This window comes from Oryctolagus cuniculus, chromosome 17 (genome assembly GCF_964237555.1).
Source record: "Oryctolagus cuniculus chromosome 17, mOryCun1.1, whole genome shotgun sequence".
Taxonomy (NCBI): Eukaryota; Metazoa; Chordata; class Mammalia; order Lagomorpha; family Leporidae; genus Oryctolagus; species Oryctolagus cuniculus.
The window spans coordinates 66,630,610-66,651,002 of record NC_091448.1 but is presented as its reverse complement, the minus strand read 5'-3'; positions in this window follow the sequence as shown (position 1 = coordinate 66,651,002).

Below are 20,393 nucleotides of genomic sequence, written 5' to 3'. Positions count from 1 at the left end.
AATGTTACAAAAATAAAATACAACATATTAATGAAAACTCAGATTCGTTATTGCCATCTATTTACAAAATCAAAAATCAGTCTGTGAAAGTCCAAACTTTACTCTCAATAAAAATGTAGATGCATGCTTAACTCACTTTTAGATTATAACTAAAGCAAAATCTTAGAGAAAGAAAAATCTCCCTAAAGTTTAAAGTTTAAATGGTTCTACAAATCTTAGCCATCCTCACAAATAGCTCAGAAACAACCCCTAAGAAAAGGAGAGGCTGATGAGAGATAGCATATTAGGCTTCTCATTTCAGCAAGTTTTTCCTGTCCATATATTGGCATTCAAGTATAGTTTCACTTGAAAAAATAAAATGGATATTTACAAGTCAATCATCTGATTTTCACGTTTAGAACTATTGCACAAAATGGTATCTACCAAGGGCACTCGAAAGTTCTTTATACAAAGAGATGATTGATTGAGATAGATTCCTTCAAAGCTTTGATTTTATAGACTATTTTGCAGAAAGTGAATTTTCTGAAGTATGAACTATATGCATATTAATATAACAGCAACACATTCCAAAGTCAAATATGTTTTTATACTCATCTTTTGAATGTAATCCCTCACCTTGGTTTCTATACATTAGTAAGTATTAAAATTCTAATTCTTTATGTCTAGTTCCATCTGTTAGAATTATCAGTGCATTCATTAAGTTTATGATAAAACAGTAGGTGCAGCTTGATGAGTGCATTCATTTTTTAGATTTACTTATTTATTTTGAAAGTCAGAGTTAAAGAGATCAGGAGAGACACAGAGAGAAATCTTCTGTCTGCTGGTTCACTTCCCAGATGATTATAACTCCCATCGTTGGACCAGGTGAAAGCCAGGAGCTGGAGCCTCATCCAGCTACCCTGCATGAGGGGCAGAGAATCAAATACTTGGTCCATCTTCCACTGCTTTGCCCACACTGTTATCAGGGAGCTGGATCAGAGGTGAAGCACCTGGAACAGAAAGCGGTATCTATGTGGGATGGTAAAATCACAGGCAGCAGTTTTACCTGCTATGCCACAAAGCTGGCCCCAAGTATATTCAGTTTCTTTCTATTAAAAAAAAATTCAATCTTTAGCATGCTGTTTTTTTTTTAATGGGTAGATGGATTTTTTTTTTTTGACAGGCAGAGTGGACAGTGAGAGAGAGACAGAGAGAAAGGTCTTCCTTTTCTGTTGGTTCAATGGCCACTGTGGCCAGTGCACCGCACTGATCTGAAGCCAGAAGTCAGGTGCTTCTCCTGGTCTCCCATGCAGGTGCAGGGCCCAAGCACTTGGGCCATCCTCCACTGCCTTCTCAGGCCACAGCAGAGAGCTGGACTGGAAGAGGGGCAGCTGGGAAAGAATCCGGTGCCCCGACCAGGACTAGAACCTGGTGTGCCAGTGCCGCAGGTGGAGGATTAGCCTATTGAGCCATGGCACCAGCCTATCATGCTGTTTTGAGACTTGATTTTTCTTAAGAGTTATTTATTAATTTGAGAGGCTGAGTTACAGAGAGAAGGCAAGAGAGACTGAGAGGTCTTCCATCCACTGATTCACTCTCCAAAGGCTATGATGGCCAGAACTAGGCCAATCTGAAGCCAGGAGCCAAGAACTTCTTCTGGGTCTCCAATGTGGGTGCTGGGGTCCAAGCACTTGTGCCAACCTCCATTGACTTTCCAGGCCTTGGACCAGAGAGCTGGATTGGAAGAGGAGCAGCCAAGACATGAGCCAGTGCCCATATGGGGATGCTGGCATCACAGGTGGAGATTTAATCTACTGTGCCATAGTGCCAGACCCATGTATTGAATTTCTAAAATTTCAAACTTACAGTACTTATTAAGCCTCAGAAAATATTATTACATTTTACTTTATCATCAAAAGCTAGATATGTTTTCTTTTCTAATCAGAGTATTTGATTTGTTCAGTGTTACTAATATACAACATATTTTAAGGCATAATTTAAATATATTTTCAGATGTATTTACCTGCCCATGAATAATTGTATAACTGTCAAACTACAGTTTTCACCTTATTTCCAAAAATGTTATGAATTTTAATGGAGTACTTTGATGAATTTGAAGATACCATGCTGAATTTAAATGAGCATGAGATACAAAATCAGAGAAATCATGATATTTCTCATCATTATTGCAACCCATAGTATAATATTCAACTCTTATCAAATTTGATTATTTTCTGTCTGTGGGATAGTTGGCTCTGAGTTGAGCAGTTGAGGTTTGAGCTTGTACTACTGAATATAAATGTGTGGAATGGATACCATTTCAGGCTCAAGTGTTCAGATGGTATGGGAACTTCTAGCATACTTATAAGGTTTGATTTTCCAACTGTTAACATTTTCCAATTGTAATTGTTTCTCTGTAGTTAAGTTAATAGTTATGCTCCATCAAAATTTGTGAAATACTGAAATTCTATGTTCCCTTGACAGGAATAAGAATGCTGGGAGTTATGTAACTCCACAAAAATTATTTTTACTATAAATATATTTGAAATATGCAGCCCTATGCATGTATTGTCTATTTGAAATGGTTTTATTCTGTGTGTGTGTATCTCACTAACTAAAGTTAGTTTTAAAGATAACAGTGCAACACAGGCAATTCACAATAGCCAAGACCTGGAACCAACCTAAATGCCCATCAACGGTAGACTGGATAAAGAAATTATGGGATATGTATTCTTTAGAGTACTATACCGCAGTAAGAAACAACGAAATCCAGTCATTTGCAACAAAATGGAGGAATCTGGAACACATCATGCTGAGTGAAGTAAGCCAGTCCCAAAGGGACAAATACCATATGTTCTCCCTGATCGGTGACAACTGACTGAACACCAAAAAGGAAACCTCCTGAAGTGAAATGGACACTATGAGAAATGGTGACTTGATCAGCATAGCCCTGACTGCTAATGGACAACTTAATACATTATCCCTCATAGTATTTTTTTTTGTCTGTTCTACTTAATATGACTGGTTTAATTCTGTAATTAATACACAGTTATTCTTAAGTGTTGAAAATTAACTGAAATGTGATCCCTGTTAAACATAAGAGTGGGAATAAGAGAGGGAAGAGATGTATAATTTGGGGCATGCTCGAGCTGACTTGCCCCAATTGGTAGAGTTGGAAACATACCAGGGGATTCCAATTCAATCCCATCAAGGTGGCATGTGCCAATGCCATCTCACTACTCCAAGTGATCAATTTCAGTTCACAATTGATCATAATGAAAGGACTAAGAGTCAAAGGGAGCACATAAACAAGTCTAGTATCTGCTAACACCAACCGATAGAATAAATAAAGGGGAGAGTGATCCAACATGGGAAGTGAGATACTCAGCAGACTCATAGAATGGCGGATGTCCTAAATAGCACTCTGGCCTCAGAATCAGCCCTAAAGGCACTCGGATCTGGCTGAAAAGCCCATGAGAGTATTTCAGGCATGGAAAGCCAAGACACTCTGGCAAAAAGATCTCTGTGAGTGAGATCCCAGTGGAAAGAACAGGTCTTCAAAGAGGGAGGTGCCTTTCTCTGAAGGGAGGAGAGAACCTCCACTTTGACTATGACCGTGTCTAAACAAGATAAGAGTCGGAGAACTCAAGGGGCTTCCATAGCCTTGGAAACTCATAACTGGTGCATAGGGAGATTACTGATGCCATAAACAGGAGTGTCAATTGGTAAAGTCAACAACAGGAGTCACTGTGCACTTACTCCTCATGTAGGATCTCTGTCCTTAACGTGCTGTACACTGAGGCTTAATGCTATAATGAGTACTCAAACAGTATATTTCACTTTGTGTTTCTATGGGGGTGCAAACGACTGAAATCTTTACTTAATGTACACTAAACTGATCTTCTGTAAAAAAAAAAAAAGAAAGAAATTATCAATTCCCAACTTGACTCTCACTGGGATTAAACATGACAATAGGTCTGATCTGATTTCATCATCATTTAAAAAAAATCATCTATTATTTTTCACTTTATGTTTCTGTGTGGGAGCAAACTGTTGAAATACTTACTTAAGGTATACTAAGCTGATCTTCTGTATATTAAGATAATCGAAAATGAATCTTGATGTGAATGGAAGGGGAGAGGGAGTGGGAAAGGGGAGGGTTGTGGGTGGGAGGGACGGTATGGGGGGGAAGCCATTGTAACACATGAGTCATACTTTGGAAATTTATATTCATTAAATAAAAGATAAAAAAAAGATAACAGTGCAACACAGGGCATTATTTTTGCTTTATTCTCTATCATCTACACATCAAAGTAATGGTGAAGAAAGTCAGTATTACTGTTCAGACACTGCTTTATTTGTCTTCAGAGAAGTTATCAAAGTGCTCTGGAGGTTTCTCTCTATTTAAGAAAGGAAAAACAATTTATAAACTATTATATTTATGAAAACTGAAGTGTTCTCTCTATCCAACTTTTTGCTGATTTTAAGTTATGCGTATATCATTATACTGCTGGTATCAAAGAGAAAACACTTTCAATAACCAATCTAATTTGGCTAATCTCTATAAAAGTGATGTGAATATTTTACAAGATTATTTCAGAAGCAAAAGAAGAGTGAACATGTAAGCAAATGGGTATGCAATTTTCTCTCTTGCATAAGACTGCTTGAATTCCATGAGCTGCCTCATGCTAGTTCCAGCAAAAGGGCAGTGCTCAGACACCAGGCTCAACGTACTCTGACAAAGCTGTCAGGATAATAATATATAGCTGGCCGGCTAATAGATTTTTATAATGCCCTTCAAAAAGCTTACAGACACCATTTTGTCCTCATGTGGAAAATGAAATATATGAAAATGAAGAATAATTATGTATGTGTGGATTATCCATGAGAACAACTGTAAAGTTTATTATCTGAGGCTGGTGCCACGGCTCACTAGGCTAATCCTCCGCCTTGTGGCACTGGCACACTGGGTTCTAGTCCTGGTCGGGGTGCCGGATTCTGTCCCGGTTGCCCCTCTTCCAGGCCAGCTCTCTGCTGTGGCCAAGGAGTGCAGTGGAGGATGGCCCAAGTGCTTGGGCCCTGCACCCCATGGGAGACCAGGATAAGCACCTGGCTCCTGCCATCAGATCAGTGCGGTGCACGAGCCGCAGCGCACTGGCCGAGGCAGCCATTGGAGGGTTAACCAACGGCAAAAGGAAGACCTTTCTCTCTGTCTCTCTGTCTTACTGTCCACTCTGCCTGTCAAAAAGTAAAAAAAAAAAGCTTTATTATCTGAAATCACAATAAGCAGAGTTTTCCTCATTTGGACTGTTTTGCATCGGCTTTCTTTCCCTGTTAGTGTGCTAAATCAGTGTGCATATGGTAGACTTCCAAGTCTTCTCTTGTCAAATGAAGGCTGCTTTACATTGGCACTTTTCTACATAGGATTTCATATGTTTAAGTATACATTAAGGTAGTTGTGGGGATCTGTGTGTTTGGGTCAGAATTTGAAAGAAGTTAATTAGTATAGGGCATGTAACTAAAATGTTAGCATCATTGACATTAATAGTATTGCTAAGTATTGTCTTTGAGTCTTATTGTTCCTCATTTTATTCTTGTTGGCTTTGGCTGCTTTGAAAATTTACAGGATGAAACTACAGATTGTTGCAACTGAAGGTTTAGGTATTGTGTAATTCATCATAAATTGTATGTGTGTCATCAGTACTGGTATTTCTGTTGCTTTGTGTTTAAATACAACCAAATTTCACATAAAAGAGACAACTGGCAATAAATGCATATCAGCATAGACAGCAATTCAAAAAGTGAGGTTGGCACCCTGAATTTATTGGTAATCACTAACAAATATTTGTGAGAAAAAGGAAGATCAACATGTTTAATTTCCAACCAATGAGGTCTCTGATTGAAAAGTCCTTTGGCACCTGGCACAGAGCCACAGCAGGTAAAACTGCCACCATGGTGCTGGAATCGCATATGTGTGCTGGTGTGAGTCCCGAATGTTCCATTTCTCATCCAGCTCCCTGCTAATATGCCTGGGAAAGCAGTGGAGGATGGCTCAACTATTTGGGCCCCTGCAACCTTATGGGTTAACTGGAAGAAATTCCTGGCTCCTGGTTTCAGACAGCCCAGCTCTGGCCACTGTGGCCATTTAGGGAGTGAACTAGAGGATGAAAGATCTCTATCTCTCCCTCTCCTTTTGTAACTTTGCCGTTCAAATAAATAAATAGATCTTTAAAAATAAAAAGTCCAAACTTTAACAACTGCAGATGTGGTATTTTATTTCATTTAGTCATAATGTACAACCTTAGAACAGTATGTTAAGACTCACTTTGAATACTGGGTAGTGCAAAAACAACATGGGATTCATAGGAGGTTGCTTAGCATATACACACAAGGGAATATTGAGATTGTGGAAAATGGGATTAAAAGACATGTACTTTGTGCAAAAATATTTAACTCCAAGCATAAATTTTATAGTATGTATTTTCTATTAATTTTTAACTAATATCAACCATATCTCATAATGAAAACACAGTATTACCTTTTTCCTGTATGAGAACATTCTATGAGCACCAGTTATATGATTTCATGAAAATTTTTTTAATTTTTTTATTTATTTGACAGAGTTAGATAGTGAGAGAGAGAGACAGAGAGAAAGGTCTTCCTTCTGTTGGTTCACCCCCCCCAAATGGCCGCTATGGCTTGCTCTGTGCCTATCCAAAGCCAGGAGCCAGGTGCTTCCTCCGGGTCTCTTTCTTAACTGTACATTTTGCTTCTTGTTTGGGGCTTTTACAGTTCTGTATATGTAAGTTCTGCCTATCAATCTTTTTTCATATTCAGAGTTTTCAATGTTTTCTACCATTCCGTTCATTGTATCTTCACTCTGATGATTACTTTGTTGTGAAGATGTATCTTAATTTGATACACTCAAATTTGTATGTTTTTATTTTTGTTACTTGTGCTTTTGGACTCTTACCCAAAACTGTTGTCTATGCTAATGCTTTACAGTTTCTCCTATGATTACTTAGTTTTGGTTTTATATTTAGACTTTTAATTCACCTTGAGTTGCTTTAACATAGTGTATGAGGTGTTGGGGTATATTTTCAGGCTTCTATATATGGATATTCACTTTCCTCTAAACCATTTGCTAAAGGGATTCTTCTTTCTCCTGTCTGTTTTATTTCCTTTGTTAAATGTGAGTTGCCTGTAGAAACGTCGGTTTATTTTGGCAACCTATTTTCCATTGAACTATGTGTCTGTTTTTACAAAAGTACAAACACTGCTTCTATTTTTTTTAAAGATTTATTTATTTATTTGAAAGGCCAGACACTTCTTCCAAGTCTCTCATGTGGGTGCCAGCACCCAAGAACATGGGCCATCTTCCACCAATTTCCTAGGTGCATTAGTAGGGAGCTGGATTGAAAGTGGAGCACCTGGTCTCCCAGCAGCACCATATGGGATGCATTCACAGCAGGTCATGGCTCTAACCCATTGCACCACAGTACCAGCCCCTTCCTTATTTATTTCTGCAGTGATCTTTCATTATTCATGTTTTTCTGCTGCCCTGCAACTTGACTCATTCTTGTTTTTTTGTGGGTCCTGGGGAATGGTGGTAGGTTGCTTCTGGGATATGTTTGTTTACATTAGGAGATACCTGGTAATCTAAAGTCATAGTTTTTAGTTTCTATATTTCTCTGCTAATCATGAGGACCTTCTAGATGACTGCAGAAAATGCTGGCAGAAATGAGGATGTATTAATTTGCTGACAAAATACCACAGATACTGTGATTTAAATCATGGAATTTTACTTCTGAGGGTTGTGGAGGTTGAAACTACAAAATCAAGGTCCTAATAGCCTTGATTTTTCCAGAAGCCTATAAGCAGATATTAAAAAGAGAATTAGAAAGAATGACAACAAAATCTGCAGGTACCTATATTTATGTATATATGTATGATATTGAATATTAATAGTTGCTAAAAGAAGAATACTGATATGTGGAAAATAAAAGCTAAACCTTACCTTACAATATTGCAGCCTAGTCTACATGAAAGGTGTCTTCCTAAAATCTTTCACTGGCACACACTGTGGCATAGTAGATTAAACCTCCACCTGCAGCATCAGCATCCCATGTGGGCACCAGTTTGAGTCCCTGTTCTGCACTTCCAATCCAGCTCTTTGTGAATGGCCTAGGAAAGCAGTGGAATATGGCCTGAATGCTTGGGCCCCTGCACCCACATGGGAGACCTGGAGGAAGCTGCTGACTCCTGGCTTCTGGCACCTGGCTTCAGATTGGCCCAGCTCCAGCTATTGTGGCCACTTAAGGGGTGAACCAGTGGATAGAAGACATCTCTTTCTCTTCCTCTCTATATCTGTAACTCTGCCTCACAATAAATTAATAAATTTTTCAAAAACCTTTCACATTTTAAATTTCTTACTTTTTAAATATTTATTTATTTGAAAGTCATAGTTATAGAGAGAGGAGAGATTGGTCTTCCATCTGACATTCACTCCCTAATTGGTTGCAACTGCTGGAGCTGTACCTATCCAAAGCCAGGAGCCAGGAGCTTCTTCCAGTTCTCCCAGATGGATGCAGGGGCCCAAGGACTTGGGCCATCTTCTGCTGCTTTCCCAGGCCATAGCAGAGGGCAGAATCAGAAGTGGAGCAGCCAGGTAACGAACCAGCGCCCATTTGGGATGAAGGTGCTTCGGGCCAGGGCGTTAATCTGCCCTGCTACAGCGCCAGCCCAACATTTTAAATTTCTGATACTCTAACCTAGCTCAGGACTACATTACATGTAGGAAAGACACATTCAAAAATTATAAATCTAGTGCATTGGAGCAGAAATTTTAACAAATACTTGTGATTTTCTCAGCATTATATACTAAATTAATGACATAATGAGTCATTGTCAGAGTTTTAGCTCTTTGACAGCCACTTATAATACTTTTTCAAATTTATTGCTAGTGTGTTCTTTTCAACACATGCCCTGGATTTTACCAGTGTAGTGAATATGGAGTTGCCTATTATAGGATTTGCATTTTAATGCATTTTAATGGCACATGTAATCAATATCTGAAAAGCCTCCAACACATAAATAATAACATGAATCAGGTTTTTTTTTAAAGATTTATTTATTTATTTGAAAATCAGAGTTGCACCAACAGAGGAGAGGCAGAGAGAGGGAGAGAGACAGAGATAGATAGAGAGGTCTTCCATCTGCTGGTTTACTCCCAGTTGGCCAAAGCCAGGAGCCAGGAGCTTCTTCTGGGTCTCCCACATGTATTCAGGAACCCAAGGACTTGGGCCACCTTCTATTGCTTTCCCAGGCCCTAGCAGAAAGCTGGATCAGACGTGGAGTAGCTGGGACTTGAACTGGCACCCATATGGGTTGCCAGCACTGCAGGCAGCAGCTTTACCTGTTATGCCAAAGTGCCGGTCGCACATTGCATCTTTTTAAGATGATATAGATGGGGCCAGTGCCGTGACTCAATAGGGTAATCCTCTGCCTTGCAGTACCGGCACACCAGGTTCTAGTCCCAGTTGGGGTGCCAGATTATGTCCTGGTTGCCCCTCTTCCAGGCCAGCTCTCTGCTATGGCCCAGAAGTGCAGTGGAGGATGGCCCAATTCCTTGGGCCCTGCACCCACATGGGAGACCAGGAAAAGCACCTGGCTCCCAGTTTCGGATCAGCGCGATGCGCCAGCCACAGCGCGCGGGCCGTGGTGGCCATTGGAGGGTGAACCAATGGCAAAAGAAAGACCTTTCTCTCTGTCTCTCTCTCTCACTGTCCACTCTCCCTTAAAAAAAAAAAGATGATATGGATGTAAGTTCATGAGAAAGTATTAGCATAGTAGGAGCCAATAGATATAGATGATTCAGGATGCCTCATTAGGAATGGTGATGTTAATTTTCTTATAAAATAAATAAATATAAAATCAAATATGGTCAGACATAAATGAAGACTAAATTTTATTAGTGTTGATCCAGAAAACACTGATCAGGTCTTTTTCTTCTAGTGTTAAGTTTATATTTTAGAATTCATATTAAGTGAACAAATTTCATGTAATTTATATATATAGATTTAAGACCAAAATGATACATCCTGCTCTATCTTCCTTTGCCTCATATACTTCCAACTCCCTCCTTCTTGTTTTATTTTCTTTTAATTTTTACAACTGCATGCTTTGAGTTTATTTTAGAATCACAAGCTTTAACCTTCTACAAAATAAAAAAATTCAGCACGTAGTAGCAGAAATATCAATGAGTATATTTTCTATACTCTTTCAAAGAGTACAGAAAAGGGCTATGAACAATACTCAAATCTCAAAATATCAATTTAACTCAGATGCTACTTTTTGTTGTCTATATATTAATTACCACAAATCAGAGAAAACATATGGTATTTGTCTTTTGGGGACTGGCTTCTTTCACGAAGCATAATTGTTTCCAGTTGCATCCATTTAGTTGCAAAAGATAGGATTTCATTCTCAATTATGGCTGAATAGTATTTTACACTGTGTATATAGCTCATATTCTTTTTCCAGAAACCAGCTGATGGACATCTGGGTTGATTCCATGTTAGCTATTGTGAATTGAGCTGTCATAAACATGAGGGTAAAGATAATGCATGCATATTCAATTTCATTTCTTTTGGATAAATTCCCAGGAGTGGGATGGCAGGATCATTATGGTATATCTGTTTTCAGATTGCTGAGGAACTTTTATACTGCCTTCCATAATGTCTGTACTAGCTTCATTCCCACCAACAGTGGGTTAGGATACCTTTTTCTCTACCTCTCCACCAGCCTTTATTGTTTGTTGACTTTTTCAAAAGAATTCTTTATTTGAAAGGTGGAGAGGCAGAGGCAGAGAGACATATGTATTTTATCTGCTAGTTTATTCTCCATATGGCCCAACAGGTGGTGCTGGTCCAATCTGAAGCCAGAGTTAGAAGCATCTCCCTGGTCACCCAAGTGGGTGCAGGGGCCCAGGCACTTGGGCCATCTTCTGCTGCCTTCCCAAGCACATTAGCAGGGAGCCGGATCAGAAGCGGAGCAGCCAGAACTCAAAATGGTGTTTATGTGCGATTCTAGCACTGTAGGCAGCAGCTTAACCTGCTGCACAAAACCTCCCTCCCCTGACTTTTGGTTTCTGTATGAGAGCCATTCTAACTGAGTGAGGCAAAAGGTCATTGTGGCTTTTATTTGCAGTCCTCTGGTGGCTATTGTTCCTGACATGTTTTCACGTGTCTGCTTGCTAATTGAAATCCATCCTTGGGAAAATGCCGATTTATATCCTTTGCCCATTTCTTGACTGGATGGTTTCTTGTTGAGTCTTGAACTCCTTCTAGATTCTGGATATTTTACTTTTTCAGTTGCCTAGTTTGCAAATATTTTCTTCCATTCTGTCAGTTGCTTCATCTTGTTGAATGTTTACTTTGCAGTTCAGAAGGTTCTTAGCTTGATGTAATCCCATTTGAGTATTTATACTTTTCTTCTGTGCTTCTGGGAGCTTTTTCCAAGAAGGCTTTGGCAATGCCAATATCTTGCAGAGTTTCCCTCTAGGAATTGGATGGTATCACATCATAGATTTAGATCACTGATCCATTTACAATGTATTTTTATATAAGTTGTAAGGTAGAGATCTTGTTTCATTTTTCTGCATCAGAAGGTCAAATTTTCCCAGCACCATTTTTGAAGGTTGTTCTTTGTCCAGGGATTTCTTTTAGATCATTTGTCACAAATTAGTTGGTTATGGATTTGTGGATTTATTTCTGGGGATTCTACTCTGCTTCATTCATCTACATGACTTTTTGGTGCCAGTACCAGGCTCTTTTGATTCTAGCTGTCTTGTAATAGGTCTTGAATTTTGGTATTGTGAGGCTTCCAACTTTGTTTTTGTTGTTTAAGATTCCTCTAGCTATTGGGGGTCTCTTGCATTTTCATACCAGTTTTAGCATGATTTTCTCTAGATCTCAGAAGAGTGTTGTTGGTATTTTGATTGGGATCATATTGAATCTGTAATTGCTTTTGGGGGCTGGTGCTGTGGTGTACTAGATTGAGCCTCTGCCACCCACACTGGCATATCATATGGGCATCAGTTTGTATCCTGGCTGCTGCTCTAATGATCCAGCTCTCTGTGAATGGGCTGGGAAGTCAGTGGAAAATGGTTCAAGTACTTTGGCCTCTGCACCCACATGGGAAACCCTGGAGAAACTCCTGGCTCCTTGCTTCAGATCAGCCCAGCTCCAGGTATTGTGGTCATTTGGATTCAATTAGCAATGTTTTTTATGAGGATTTTTGCATCTATGTTCATCAGGGATATTTTTCTTTCTTTTTTTTTAAATTTTTTTATTTGACAGGTAGAGTTACAGACAGTGAGAGAGAGAGAGACAGGGAGAAAGGTCCTCCCTTCACTGGCTCACTCTCCAAATGGCCACAGTGGCCAGAGCTGTGTTGATCTGAAGCCAGGAGCCAGATGCCTCTTTCTGGTCTCCCATGTGGGTGCAGGGGCCCAGGAACTTGGGCCATCCTCCACTGCCCTCCCAGGCCAGAGCAAAGAGCTGGACTGGATGAGGAGCAACCAGGACCAGAACCAGCACCCACATGGGTTGCCAGCTCTACAGGTGGAGGATCAACTCAGTGTGCCACGGCACTGGCCCGCATCAGGGATATTTTTCTATAGTTCTCTTTCTCCACTGTATCTTTTTCTAGTTTAAGAATTAAGATGATGCAGGCTTAATAGAAGGAATTTGAGAGGATTGCCTCTCTTTGAATTGTTTTTGAATAGTTTGAGAAGAAATGGAAGTAGTTCTTCTTTAAATGTGCAGTAGAATTCAATAGTGAGGCTGTCTGATCCTGGACTTTTCTTTGTTGGGAGGGTCTTTATTACTCATCCAATCTGTCTTGGTTTTTGATCTGTTTAGCTTCTCTGTGTGTCTTCATGACTCAATTTTGGTATACTGTGTGTGTCCAGGAATCTGTTGGTTTCTTCTAGGTTTTCCAATTTGTTAGTCATCACAACAGATGCCCACATCCTATATTGCAGTGCTAATCTGAGTTGGGTACTCCACTTCCAAGTGAGTTTCATGTTAATATCCCTTGGAAACAATGGATGATGGCTCAAATTCTTTGATTCCTGTCATCTAATTTGGAGAACTGTAACCTAAATGGGGACTTGAGAACCTGGTCTTGCACAGTTGTAGCCATGTAGAAAGTGAACCAGCAAATGGGAGATCTCTATGCTTCTCTTTCCTTCTTTCTTTGTCTCTGTGTCTCTCTGCCTTTTTTTATCATACTAAAATATTTAATTATTTATTTGAAAGTGTTACAGAGAAAGGAAGAGACAGAAATCTTCCACCACCTAATTCATTTTTGAGATGACTTCTATAGCCAGAGTGTGGCCAGGTTGAAACCAGGAGCTTCTCCTCTGATGTGTGTGACAGCAGCCCAGGCACTTGGGCCATCTTCCACTGCTTTTAAGTCCATTGGCAGGGCACTGGATCAGAAGTGGCATAGCTGGTACTTGAACTGGTGCACATACATGATGCCAATGTAACAGATAATACCTTTGTCCACTGCACCACAACACCAGCTCCTCTTTCTGCCTTTTGAATAAATAAATTTTTTGAAAAAGAACTTAAGGTAGTAAAAGTCATCATGACTGAGCAATGGCAAATATATTTAAAAGATCTATTTATGCATTTGAAAGGCAGTGCTAGAAAGAGAGAGTGGGAGAGGTTGATCTTCCTCCTGGTTTGTTCACTCCTCAAATGGCTGCTATGACTGTGACTAAACCAGACTGATATCAGGAGCCAGGGGCTTTTTCCAGGTCTCTCACATGGGTGCAGGAGCCCCAATATTTGAGTCATCCTGAGCTGCTTTCCCAGACACGTTAGCAGGAAACTGGATCAGTTTGGACCATTAATGTCTATGATAGTCTCCTTGCAGTTAAAGGATTTAGACTACCTCTCGATTATGGGTGGGCCAAGTACAACAGCTTCCAATTGTCCAAGGTTTGGACTAGATGGGTTCTAAGAAAGTTTGTTAAAATAGTTATTAATCATAACTCTCAGTTTAAGCTTTTCTTACCAATTTTTCATTTTTGCTGTTATTAATATCTAACAGTAAATTGGGTCTCTGTATTGCAACAGATGAAAGCATCCACTAACAGTAATAAGGTTAACAGGCAGCAGAATGGTGTCCTCTGAACTTAAAGTTTTTCTTTTTTGGTAGAGGGGTTACCTCCTGCATTATACTGACACACTGACATAGATAGTAGGTATTGAGCCCATTCTTCTGCCAAATGGAGAATGACACAGTTTGGTCCATCATATATATACATACATATATATATATATATCATATATATATATATAAAGATTTACTTATTTATTTGACAGATATAGTTAGAGACAGTGAGAGAAAGAGACAGAGAGAAAGGTCTTCCATATGCTCATTTACGCCCCTAATGACTGCAATGGTTGGAGCTGGGCCAATCTTAGACAGGAGCTTATAAGTCTCCCATATTTTTGCAGGGAGCAAGGCACTTACCATCTTCTGCTGCTTTCCCAGGCTATTGCAGAGAGCTGGCTGGGAAGAGGACCAGTGGGGACTAGAACTAGTGCACATATGGGATGCTGGCACTGCAGGTGGAGGATTACACCAGTGCACCACAGTGCCAGCCCCAGTCCATCCTTTATTAAGGAGACCTTAGTAACCATGCTCAGGTTTTACTGTCCTATATTCACGGCCAAAGTCCTAGCAGACAACATGGTTTGGAGAATCATAGGCACAAAATGTGTAGGAACTTCATTTCCCATATGGCACAGTTAATAACAAGGATCCAAGAGGGAAATTACTTGCATCATAGTCTTTGAGAACTAATGGACATCACAGGTGATCTAGAGAATTTAGAAGTTTTGTGAGCGCCTAGAGTGAAAATGTCACTGGGAGCACAAGGACAGTGCCTGGAGTTTATTTTGATGGATTTTAGCCCCTTTCATCAGAGGGAGGCCCATATAAACTGGATTGATTTGTAGCAAAGGTGACAATTAATTTTGTAAATGAGGTATGCATTGCACTAAAACCCAAGTAGGATGATTAGGCTTGTATGTACTTGAGAAGCCTGTCAGATCATCTCATTCATGGAGCTTGTCATCTATGTGATGCATGCTTGTGTTCCTGATAAGTGGTGGGTGTGGTTAATTTTTTTTGCAAAAAAATCTGTTTGATGGCAAAGTCAATGAGGTGTCCATGTATACATCAGAAGAAGTATCTTTTCAAGGTGAAGGCAAACTGAGACGGAGGGGCTTTTGGAAAAACTTTGAACAAAACACGTTTGCCATACCTGGTTAAGACACATCATTTATCTATTGAGATGCAACAGATATGTTAACATTAGGTATAAGGTACAATGGACATGGTGGATGGCATATAACAATATGATTTTAGTAATCTATCGTGAGGTGCTATTTTTTTTTTTACAGGATTTAGCAGATAAAATTGGGATGCCTAATGGTGAATAGCTGGGGTAATCACCCTTTTGTTAATTAAATATGAGATAATAAATGTTAGTGTATGAAGACATTGAGTTTCCTTTTATTGGGCCATCTTTGTTATTTTAACCTGGGATCTGTGAATTCTCATTTTCTCTAGCCAAGTTGTATCTTAAAAACTTGATTTTATTCCTCATCATGTTAACTCTGCCACTTCTGGGATTTTTTAGTACATCTGACAATTGGAAATGTAGACAATAGTATAGTTAAAATGAGATATACCAAGTAAAGTATTTATTTTTCTTCTGATACATGTTTTGGAATTCTTCTAAAATTCCTATTGATTGCCCTTGTTAAATTTAGTTGAGTCCCTGGTTAAGACTTATTGGGGCCACTCTACTGATTACACCTATGAAACTTTGTTCATAAATGCATATAGAACCTGGGAAAGTTGATGTATATCTTATGCTGTAGAGACATAAGATGGAACGTCTTTTTTTATCCTTTTTCACTATATAATTTAAAAACAAATTTTAGGTTTTCAATAGGATCAAATTATGTACTTTTCAGAAATGTACACATGCAGACCACTATAATTTATGATTTTACATTTTCCTTCTTCAGATTTTTAAAAAGCTTTACTGAGATTAGTGCTGTGATATAGCAGGTCAAGCCCAGCTCTGGTCATTGTGGCCAGTTGGGAGTGAACCAGTGGCTGGAAGGTGTCTCTGTCTCTGCTTCTCCCTATCTGTAACTCTTCCTCTCAGATACATAGATAGATTGATCAATAGATAGACAAATAAATAAATTGTGTAAATATTTAAAAATAAAAAATAAAGAAGACTGTCCTCCCTCAATTTGCAGAATAAAGTCACTGAGTTCAGAGATGATACAGGAATTTGAACAGCACAATTCAGACATTATATCTAGTAAAAACTGACCAAAAGCTGTGGGCCAAGTGTCAGTGCCCATTTACATTGCCACTCAAATCCTCAAGAACTTGATCATAATTTCATGTCCATTCTCATTTATACAGGAAAAGGAGAAAAGCGGGAGTTCTGTGGCACCTCTATATCTGTCTCTCTGCCTAATTTTTCATAGAAACTACAAGTTAAGTGCAAATCTCAAAAAATAAAGTTTTAATAAATATGTAACTAAATGGAGTGATTCATAGATGAATTTCAGGAATTACCAGTTAGCGCAATTTTAAATATTCATGAAGATTTTAGAAGGCACTCAGCCCAACTTCCAGCCATTTTAATCTACTGAATGTATTCAAATAAATTTCCTTACTGTGAAACAGGATGCATTGATAGCTGAAAAATTGTTTTAGTAGGTAAAATCAAGCATCATTTTACAAGATTAAAAATGGGTTGTTCAGGAAGATTGGTTTCTTTGAATATTTTAAGTTACAAAGAATCCTTGGAGTCTTTTCCTGAGTATCTGTAAGAATTATATATTTAAGCGGGCTGGTGTTATTGTGCAGCAGGTGAAAGCCCTAGCCTGCAGTGCTGCCATCTCATATAGGGCCTGATTGGAGTCCCAGCTGCTCCACTTCTGAACCTTGTTTCTGCTATGGCCTGGGAAAACAGTGAAAGATGGCTCAAGTTCATGGGCCCCTGCAGTTGCATGGAAGACACAGAAGAAGTTGCTAGTTCCTGGCTTTGGATAGCTCAGCTCTGGTTGTTGTGGCCATTTGGGGAATGAACTAGCAGGTGAAAGACCTCTCTCTCTTGCTCTACCCCTCTCTATAACTCTGTCTTTCAAATAGTTAAAATAAAAAAAAGCACAAGAAATATGTGAGGTTTTTAGAACCATATTTTAATTATGAGATTTAAAAATAATGATAAATTTAAATACAATTCCCAAGAATTCTTTCCACATTTGAATTTCTCCACTTATACTATGTTTCTTTCAGTTGTATATATGTCAAACATTAATGAGGACTTGATTATTATGTGGGTATCTCATGTGGTTAGACAAGTTCTGATGTATCCCCTCCGTGTCCCAGGAGGCTGATTTTCCAGCCGATACATGGATCATCTTCATTGCTTCCTAATGGAGACGTGCATTGGTATCTGGGAATCTAGCCTCATCTGCCCATGATGTCAGCAGGTCAGGACCATGGGAAATCTCCTCTGGCCTCCTTCTCAGCATGTGCCATTCCAACCACTCCCACCATCTTCACAGAATTCCTGACCCTGGGGTTTTCCTCATATACTCGAGCTGTGTGGTTGGTTTCTGTGTCTGTGGATGTTAATGTGAGGGTGAAAGGAACCTTGGAGAGCAGGACAGGTGTCTGTCTCTTGTTGGCATAGGTGAAAGTCATAGATCTGAGGTGTTACGTTATGTCATTCAGGTGCACCCTGTAGATCTTGGCTGGCCTAGGAAGGGACACCAATGCCACACCCTCAGTTCTGGACCTGGAGAAAGGGTGAATAAGGTTGAGACTATAAAGATATTTTTGTCAAAAATAGGTGCACTGAAAGAAGACCAATGTGTCTCCAGGTGTACAGAAGGCATCTCCAAAAGTTCTGTAGAGTCTGTTTCATCCAGGGCCGGTGCTGTGGTGCAGTAGCTTAATCCTTTGTCTACAGTGCCGGCATCCCATATGGGTGCCAGTTCTAGTCCCGGCTGCTCCTTTTCACATCCAGCTCTCTGTTGTGGCCTGGGAAAGCAGGAGACAATGGCCCAGGTGCTTGGGCCCCTGTACCCATGTGGGAGCCCAGGAAGAATCACCTGGCTCCTGGCTTCAGATCAGCACAGCTCTGTCCATTGTGACCATTTTGAGTGTGAACCAACAGAAGGAAGACCTTTCTCTCTGCCTCTCTCTCACTGTCTGTAATCCTACCTGTCAAATAAAGAAGGTTTAAAAAAAAAAGTAAAGTCTGTTTCATCTAAGATGGCAGTGGGATGGAGCTGGATGTTCAGGCCATTTGGATGAAATGTGTGTGGGTGAATGTTGATTGCACCTCTGTCACTCTTTACCTGTCTGTAAGATGAGTACATTAACACTGCTAGTGAAATGTCCCTGCATTTCCTGAGAAATCCTTGTGAGGTGTGTGCAGGCTGACTTACACTATGTGGCAGTTGCATTTTTGGGGTTTCATGGTATGTCTTCTTATAGTAAAATGTCTGTTTTCCTGCATTGTGTAGCCTGCCTTGCACTAGTCTTTCAAGGTTACAGAACTTTATACAAGACCTAATTTGCAAAAATGTGGAAGTTTGGATACTCTGTGACAATCCCATTTGCAGAGAGAGAGAGAGAGAGTTGTCTTCCATTTGCTGATTTACTCTCCAACTGGCCACAATGGCCAGAGTTATGCCAATCCAAGCCAGGAGCCAGGAGCTTCTTCCAGGTCTCTGACATGGGTGCAGAGGCCCAAGGACTTGGGCCATCTTCTATTGCTTTCCCAGGCCATAGCAGAGAGGTGGATCTGAAGTACAGCATTTGGGATTTGAACTGACACCCATATGGGATACAGGCAGCAGTTTTACCTGCTAAGCCACAGTGCCAGTCCCCAAAATAACTTTCATTAGTGTAAATTTTACTGAACATAATTTATTTCAACAATAACAAAGTTTTACTGTTTTTTTTGTTACATTATCATTTAATAAAATTTTGGCAATGCTTTCATTAAACCAAGGATAACTTCTGGTTAATCTCTGCCACTTAATAGAGGTGGGAGCACTTGCCTATATATTTCCATGTTTAAACGCTTACTCCTCCATGGTGAAGTTGACATTTTCTCTATTTATGTATTCATGATTCTTTATTCATTCTAGCACTCCTTTTTCTACAGTGCAATGTAGAAGGGAAGCCAAGAAATTTTCTTTTTAATACTTGCATTCATGTTTTCTTCCAGATTCAGGGCACCTCCAGATATTTCAAAGAAAATTAATACATCAGCTGCTAATTGTGTACTTTTTAAAACATATTTATTTTATACATTTGAAAGACAGAGTCACAGAGAGTGCTAGGAAAAGAGAGCGAGAGAGAGAAAGAGAGTCTTCCATGTGCTGGTTCATTCCCCAAAAGGCCACAAAGGTCAGAGCTGAGCCAATCTACAGACAAGAGGCAGGAGATTCTTCTGCGTATCCCACATAGTTGCATGGGTCCACGCACTTGAGTCATCCTCCAGTACTTTCCCACTCATTAGCAGGAGCAGGATTTGAGGTGGAGAAGCCAGGACTCAAACTGGCACTCATATGGGATGCTGGCTCTGTGGGCTGGGGCTTTAGCCCACTGTGCACTAGCTGCTCCAAGTGGTTTTCTTAATTATTCCCCAGCTTGCTGTCAGTTTTCATTTTAGATTTATAATAATTTATGAATAAAAATGGAAAAATAAAGATAAATTTTATTCTCCGGGAATATATAAAAACGAGATGAATGATGAATTTGTCATGACTATCAAGCATTGCAGTTATCCAAGATAAGGCACTTTGGTATCATCTTTCTGTTGCCATAGCAAAATATGTATTAGTTATATTTTCAAATGAAGCTTCAAGGTTAATATTCTAAATCTAGGGGTCATGATGTCCAATACAATCTTTATTGTTATACAGATGATGTAGTGGGCCGTGTTTTAGTGCCACCCTAGAAATAACACATAGCATACTACAAGGGAAAGAGGTACCTAGGGCTAAAACAGAAATCAGTTGCACTTATTTTTTTAATTGTGAGAATAATGCAGTCCTTAATAGTTTGAGTAGCTGAACTTGATTCTGAGATAGAGTAAGGACTGTGTGGGGAAAATAAGCTACTGAAGGTTTTTTCATATTTTAAGATTTTATTTAACAATTTATTTATTTGAAAGAGTTACACAGAGAGAGGAGAGGCAGAGAGAAAGAGAGCGAGGAGAAATCTTTCATTCGATGGTTCACTCTCCAATTTGCTGCGATGGCTGGGCTGCACCAATC